Source organism: Panicum virgatum, chromosome 6K (assembly GCF_016808335.1).
Source record: "Panicum virgatum strain AP13 chromosome 6K, P.virgatum_v5, whole genome shotgun sequence".
NCBI classification, from domain to species: domain Eukaryota; kingdom Viridiplantae; phylum Streptophyta; class Magnoliopsida; order Poales; family Poaceae; genus Panicum; species Panicum virgatum.
Window position 1 is genome coordinate 11067065 of NC_053141.1, and position 8501 is coordinate 11075565.

Genomic DNA, 8501 nt, shown 5'->3' on the forward strand with positions numbered 1-8501 from the left:
ACCACCCATGGCGAGACTTTAGCTGCAGCAACTGCAGGTTAAAAAGCAAAGTCGTCCAATGCTTCGAACAGTCCTTATACAGCGGATCAATTGCCGCCTACTTCGTCTCCTTGAAATTCTCCAGCCACTTCAGATTCCCAAATAGAATATCGTCTTGGTCCATATGGTTAGCAAGATTCTCGAAAATCTCTGCATCTTGGGCCCCCAAGAAATCACCCTGCTCATCACAATCCCCATCACCATCATTGCATGCCATGTCTTTGAGAAGTTCATCAATGTTGACATAATCGCGATTCACAGTATCGCCGCCCGATGTTGCTGCTGCTGATGATAATGAGGGCTGTTGTCCTCTTTCATTCACTGTCGAGGTCGTCGACGAGTTTTGTTCAGATGCACCTGTGACACTCGGATCTCCTTCGCCGTAAGACTTCCAGACGGTGTAATTCTCAACTATACCATGGCAGATCAAGTGAGATTGCATCACGCTATCTTCATGGAGAAGTTTTTTCTGATAGCTATTGCACGGACAAATTAAATGGTGCGCTCCGGACCGAGACTCACATGATGCTTTATCGCAGTGGCAACAAAGTTTCTCACATGTTGCATGAAAATCAGATCGTTGCCAACCCTCGGTATCTTGTACATCTACTCTGCTCTGTCCATGAACGAGACCTTGCACACATCGAGAAACTAGAGTCAGATTAGCATATCTAGATCTGGATCCAGTTTTCTCTCTCCTCCATTTAGATCTAGATCTAGATCTAGACCAAAAGTACCTAAATCAACCAAAAAGAGAGGAGGGTAAGAAATCAACCTCTTGTGGTGCCCCCTCCACCAAATCCAAGGGCAACCCCCTACACTCTAGAATGGCCAATTTTGGTGTTTTGAGCTCAAAACACACAAAAATAGAGTGGGAGTTGCGGGGAAGAAGAGAGGGGGTTGTGCTGTTATATAGGGAATTTAACCGAGGCGGGCACCTTAACAAAACCGTCTCGGTTAATCGTCCTTTAACTGATGCAGTTTCTTAAAGTTGTACCGCCTCAGTTAATACCTATTAACCAAGGTGATTTTCTTAGCTTGCCCGCCTCAGTTAACGTGTTAACCGAGGCGGATGCTAGGCCGGCAGCCCGGCCACCATTAACCGAGGCGGGCTGCCGGCCTGCCCGCATCCGAGGGCTTTTTAAAGCGCCTCTGTTAATTAGTTTATGTAGTAGTGTGCATGGATGCACAGGATTGCAGTTAGAAGCAGGAGCTTTAGGAGTATATCAATCAAAATGAAAAGATGCTCTAAGTGGTGCGATGCTAAGTGAGCAACAAAGATACAGGTACTAGCACATACTCAAGACAATCATATGCATAAAAATATGAGCAATTAGTAGAAAGATCAGATTTAAGCATTTCTCAATAACAGGAGTTCACCAACAAAATAGCACTTAGCATATGTAGGCAGGAAACAATCCAGTGCTAACAAGAGTGTACAAGGTGAACTACCCCAAACAAAGATCACTCAACATGTCCAAGATGAACTTAAACTTGTGTTTTAGCAAGATTAACCATAAATTCAGTTTTGCACAAGATTTAATCATAGCATTGTTGACGACCAAAATTGGCAGCAACCCGAGTAGACCGGTCTGACCGGTATGCTGAAGCGGTCTGACCGGTCAGGTTCCCTGTAACCAGTCTGGCATGACCAACCGGTCTGACCGGTGGGTCAGACCGGTCTAACAGGCCCATGCAGAGTCTAAGTACAACTGGAGATTTTCTTAGATTTAGATCTAAAAATAGGATTTCTTGCGGGATAAATCCACCCCACCCTATAAATATAAAGGGTCATGGCCGATTGAGGGAATCCAATAGATCAAAACACAAATCAATCTATAACTTTTATTGTCTCTACTTTTTTATCTCCAAACCCTAGCTCTTCCAACCCCATTACCTACTATTCTTCCTTCGTCTCCATGACATCTGAAGGCGTTCTAGGTGGCCTGCCGATCCTAGAACAACCCTACGTGCGCCTGCCCTGACGGGGTCCCTCCCGGGTGAGCATTCGTCGGACTTCGCCGATTCACCCCGGCGATCGGTCTGACCGGTCCCCTTGACCGGTCTGACCACTCTACGCAGGAGGTGCTGCATCGAGCTCCTCCTCGTGCCGCGCGACCGTGCACGTTCGTGTGTTGGCCCAGATCGTGCGCCAATATATTTTGGCGACTCCACTGGGGAAGAAAGATCTTGGTTATAAAAAACCAATCTAATCTACCCCAAGAAGATGGGATCAACTGCTGAACTCGACAAAGACAATATCATCCCAGCAACGGCTGAGCATCTTCCTGATGATATTTGCCAGATCCTAGAGGAGCGCAAGAAGCGCGATGAAGAAGATTTGAAGGTGGCGCTTGCAAGCATCAAGGTTCATCGACATGGCAAGGTCACCAAGATCAAGGAGGTCGACTTCACTTCTACTTCTACGAATGCATCTACTGAGGCAATACCCAATGTAAGTAATGCACCTACGGGTGTTACCATTGAACAAGTTAAAGATTTGTTAGCTGAGCGGGATGTACAATTGGTTAATTTGCTTAGTTCTATGATGCTGATAGCAGCCGGTAAACAACCGGAAGTGACCAATGATCCTCCATCTGTTTCTACCGCCGTTACTACTGAACTTCCTATTTCTCAAACATCGGCAACATTACCTGTGAATCAACCACAGTATGGGATGCTGTTGAATTATTTCGGTAATCAGACAGTAACACCTACTAATGCGATGGTAGCTCAGCAAACATATTCTGATCCTCTCACAAGCATCCCTAATTCGGCTAACTTTCGCCGAACAAATGAGTTGGACAACTTTGTACCTTCATATTCCACTCATGCATATAGCACGCCACCTGTACCCCCTAGAGGAACTATGCCACTTATCGGTCCTATCACAGACGAGATATTTGACCGATATGTGCAATGATGGCAAAACAGGCAAAGACCGGTTAGACCGACTCATCAAACCGGTCTGACCGGACCTCAACCAGTCAGACCGGTCGTATCAACCAGTCCGACCAATTGTTGACGCTCACTAACGACCATTTATAGACGTCAACTTGATCAGAAAATCATGAGAGTTTGCATTTCTTACACACATCTTTATCCAATAAATCCCTAAATCACACTTTAGCTTTTAGAATATGCAAGATGTGTTTTTGAGCTAAAATGCAGGTTGCAAGCACACTTTGGCCCGACACAAAATCACAGAAAATATCAGAGCACCCGGTTAGGCTCGAATGGACCAAGTGTAGCCCAAGAACCAAGTCCAAACCACTCAAGACAGGCCAAGACCAGTGGGGATCAGACAAGGAGGCCCAGGACAGTCTGCTCGACGAAGCTGGGGGCGGTTGGCGCCCCTGGGCCGTCGGCCAACCAGCTCGTGGGCCCCACTGCCTTCAACCAGCTACATGGCGGCGTGTCATTGGCTCCCAACGTCGGTTCACCGAGGAAGAGGCGCTGCTCGGCCGTAGCTCCCTCATATAAATAGAAGGGAGGGGGTAGAGAAGAGAACACACACACACACACACACACACACACCACTTATCTCTCTCACCTTGAAGCCTTCTTGCTTAGTCTATAGGTTTAGTGGAGTTTAGGTGAAGTCTAGGAGTCATTGAGTCCCCAGAGTTGCTCAAGAGTTCTGGTATGGGTTCATCTCTAGTCCTCTCTTGTAATATTCGGTCATTTATACTTGAATTAGATTATGGTTACCGATATCTGATCGAAGTATGTTCTGAGTTATCGGATATATGCTTCTTGATCTGGTTGCGTTATCATTCGATGCTTGCATTGCATGATCGCCCTGTGCTTGCGATGGTTAACATATTGGCCTTAGAACTCTATCAACTGCTCCAGTATTAGTATGTTTGCTCTAGTGTGATGTCTGTCCATCCGAAGGGTGGGGGCTCCGCGCGAGATGCTAGAGTATCGCTTACTAATGTAGATGTGGTGTCTAGATTAGCTAAGAGTTGCTGGATGTCACCCTTTCCCACGGATTGTGAGGTAGTTGGCAGGTGGTGACAGCCCTATCCGAGCCCGAGTAATCCTCCACGTTCGGATTGTGGGGTAGAAGGTACATAAAGCCACCTAGGTGAACGGGCTTCTCCCGTCAGCTAGAGCAGTGGTCTCCCTGTTGTATAGTTTAATCTCTGATAATCTAACCATAAGATGGCATAGATATTGCTAGCCTAGCTCCTTTCACTTGAGCCCTAGCTTCTACCTTTCTCCCGGCCTATAGCATCTTCTTTTTATTTTATCTTTAAGGTAGTTTGTGTGTGTGTGTCACACTACCTCTTACCCATGTTATCAATCTTACCCCTATTTATGCAATTGAATATCCAATCTAGATCAAGTTCATTAACAAGTCTATAAACTTCCATTCACCGCCTTCCCTGCAGAAATATAAATGACACCCCGGTCTATTCCCCGGGTAAAATGCTTTAGCGGTATTCCGTCGCTTGCGGATTTATTCGTGGTTCATGAAATACTTGCCACCCCCATTGGCGTCTGCGGGCGTCATCGCTGTTTCCCAGCAGTGACGTTGGTAGGTGCCAATAAGCATTTTTGGCACTGTTGTCGGGGAAGGCACAGAATGAAGTTACATAGGCAAAGTTATGAACAAAATTGAAATTGGTATTCGCTTGCTAAACTGGCTAACTTGGCTTTGTTTTCTGTTCTTTGTTGAATTGAAAATAGGGTAGTGTATGACCGGTTTTGACTTGCCACAAAATTTCCACTCCGATCTAGAGTCACTTTTGAGGAGAACTCGAGCTCGTCTCGTATCTCCTCGGAAACCACTCTCGGCAGCCGAACCAGTCATTGCATCATCGTCAACCTCTCCAAGCTATGGCCCAGAAGATGCTACGTGAGTACTCCACTCTGGCTGCTAACCAGGTCCCTACGGGGCCCGAGGTTAACACCGGAGGGGAAAACTTTGAGATCAAGACGGGTCTCATTACGATGGTGCAGGACAGCCCATTCTGTGGCAATGCCAATGAGGATGCCAGTGCTCATCTCCAACAGATCTTGGAGCTCTGCAGTACTTTTGTTATCAAAGGAGTATCTCAGGATGCAATCCGGCTCCGTTTGTTTCCGTTCTCTCTTTTAGGGAGAGCAAAACAATGGTTCTATGCTAACAAGACTGTTGTGGACATGTGGGACAAATGTGCCAAGGCGTTCCTCGCGAAGTTCTTCCCGATGGGCAAAACTAATGCTCTTTGTGGACGAATTTCAAGTTTCCAGCAGGCATCAAATGAGTCAATTCCTGAAGCTTGGGAGAGACTTCAGGAGTACATCCTTGTGTGTCCGCACCAAGGGATGGACAATTGGCTCATTCTTCAGAACTTCTACAACAGGCTGACTCAGTCTTCCCGTGATCATGTGGATGCCACTGCGGGTGGAGCTTTCTTCTCGCTGACCATTGATAGAGCTACGACATTAATCAAGAAGATAGTGTCCAACTAAGGTTGGAGCGATGATCATCTCCAATCACGTCAGTGAGGCATGCACTTCGTAAAGGAGACTGACATACTCGCTATGAAAATTGATCTCCTCCTCAAGAAGTTCGAGGATTATTTCCAAGATAAGGCTAAAATGCAAACACTTCAAGCCTTGGAAACTCGCATGACATGCGAGGTCTGCGGGAATGTCGGACATTCAGGCGACAACTGCCTGGAAACCCAAGAAGAAGTTATGTACTTCAATGGCAACAACAATGGGTTTTGTCCACAAGGAGGTTAGGGGTGGAATCAACCATGCCCATACTATCAAGGAGGTAATGGGAGTTCAAATTCTTTCAATCCTAACTAACCTTCCTTAAGGGACTTTGTCTATGGCCAAGCGAAGATCAACGAGTCCCTTCAAAAGAAGTTGGCCGCTAATGACAAGTCCATGGAGACCATCCATGCGAAGATGGACGGATTCTCCACTGCCATCAAGAACCAATTGAGTTTCAACAAGATGCTTGAAGCTCAACTGACTCAACTGGCTGCCGATATGCCCCCTGCTATGGAGAACATTAAGGCAATAACGACGAGAAGAGGTAAAACTACTCAAGATCCGCCTTATCCTATCCATGACAGCAGGAAGAAGGCCAGCCCGTGGCAGAAGAGCCACCTCGAGAGGACAAGCCCGAGGAGATTCACCAAGGGAAAATGGCTCCACACGAATTCTATGATACTCAAGTATTGCCATTCCCAATGAGGGCAAAGAAACCAAATGCAGATGAGTAGTTCGACCGCTTTGTTGAAATGATCCAGCAAGTGAACATCAATGTACCCTTGATGGACGCGATGAAGGTCCCAACCTATGCTCGCTACCTCAAGGATATAATCAACAACAAACGGCCGCTGCCAACTATAGAAGTAATCAAGCTCACTGATGCATGCAGTGCAGCTATACTTCAGCAATTGCCCAAGAAGAAAAAGGATCCTGGGTGCCCCACTATCAGATGCTCGATAGGGGCACTAAACTTCGACAAAGCCCTATGTGATCTAGGTGCCAGTGTCAGTGTGATGCCCAAGGCAGTCTTCGATCAGCTCAATCATTCAGTGTTGACTCCAACACCAATGCAGTTGCAGCTGGCGGATTCCCCGGTACGACATCCAGAGGAAATTGCTGAGGATGTTCCAGTGAGGGTGCGGGACTGTTTTGTCCCGGTTGACTTTGTGGTACTAGATATGGACAGTCAGAAGGAAACCACCGTCATTCTAGGACAGCCCTTCCTCAATACAGCGGATGCACACATCAATGTTGGAGCTGGAGAAATCCGACTTCACATCAATGGTAAACATGAGAAATTTGACTTCCGGCCTAAAAATGAGCAATGCCTAATGATCCGGGTCAAATTTGGACCAAATCCTCAAAAGATCAAAGAAGTCGAAGTTATACCTTCTCAGAAAGACAACCTTATCTCCTTCATGAAGACATTCACAAAGGGTGATCAAACAACAATAAGGAAATCTAAGAAGAAGAGTAGTGCAAAGGTCGCGAAGACCGAGGATCCTACTCCTGCGTCATCTACGCCACCAAAGAAGACCAAAAAGGTATGGCGCAAGAAGAAGATGTCATCGCCCGCTACTACTTCTCCAGGTGCGGACGAAACGACTTCGACCTAAATCAGGCATGGAGAAAGGTCTTGCTTTTTAGACCCTAACTAAAAGATAGCTTGGGGGAGGTTCCCTCCCCTAAGTCAAATGTATCCCTTTTATTTTCTTTGAATAAAATTTGATAAAAACCTCCAAAATAAAATAAAAATTTACTGCTTTATCATGCGCGGTAAGAATGTTTTAACTTCTCCTGAAAGTTGAAAGGATGATTTTTACTTTACTCTGCTTAGCCTGACATGTCTAGATTATGGTTATAAGAGTTCTCTTGAGTTTAAGTCTGTTGGCTAATTAAAGCACCTTGCCATGAATCTAAAAAAATTCGTGGGTTGAATATGCTCGATCCAAATCTAAGTTGTTGTGAGTTCAGATATGGTAAATAAAGACATATGCCCTTGTTCTAAGCAATGCTTGAAATCTGGAGTTCTGTTTTTAAAAAGTTCAAAAAGGCAAGTTCCTCAGTGATAAGCAAAGTCCTACCAGAGCCATATGTCACACACCATGAGAAACCCTAAACATATGCTGCTTGTCATTCCGTTGAGTTTGGTCAAATTTTGTGATCCTAGTAAGAATCTTTTCATGCTTTCTCGATCATAAGCACGTACACGTTTCCATCGATTTGCAACATTCCTACACTAGGAATTAGCATCGCCACCATCATCCACCAATAAATACTCTCTCTTGAATCATCCCTGAATCAAAATATATGGATTATGGTTGCCCCGAAAAAAAAAGAGAAAAGATGGCATGCCAAAGAAGCATGGCCCAAAAAAAAGAGAAAAGAGGGGAACCATATTCTAAAAAAAAGAGAAAAGGGATGAATAAAAGAGAGAGAACCAACACTTTAAGGAGTACCACCATCCATTTATCCATCCACCCACACACTTGCACCTTCTGATCGAAATTGCATGACTTGTATCTTCATGGATCCCTACTTTGGCTTTATAATATATAGAATGCAAGTATGCCGTGTTCTTATCCTACCTTGAGCTCCACATAAGCTTTATCTTTAGTAGGAAAGACCGAAGGCAGTACTACCCTGGTGAGGATAATGAAAGTTGAGTGCTTTGAGAGAATCACTATGGGGAACTTAGCCATGCTTTTGAAAATCTTTTTAAGAAAATATCTCCAGATGGATTGCAAAACTATGAACAAGTGAGTATTGTTTTTCGAACCGTTCTAACTCTCAACAGCTCAAGACAAGGAGACAGCTACTAAGCCCCATGATGGAGTAAGGTACTAGAGCAAAGGTATGAAGGCCAACTCATTTAAGCTTATAGATGAATCTCTTTTACCATGGACTATGACATGACAGGTAAGTGAGAATCAAAGTGATTTTCTGATCAACAACCTGATTTG

At 45.1% G+C, this 8501-nt stretch overlaps 1 non-coding gene across 1 annotated transcript; it reads right to left on the minus strand.

Annotated features, from left to right (window-relative positions):
• Window positions 1–5250: 5250 nt before the first annotated feature.
• On the minus strand, window positions 5251–5357 carry LOC120639412. Its single transcript, XR_005661415.1, has one exon. It is a non-coding gene; the product is annotated as a small nucleolar RNA R71 (small nucleolar RNA).
• Between the last annotated feature and the right edge of the window lie 3144 nt (window positions 5358–8501).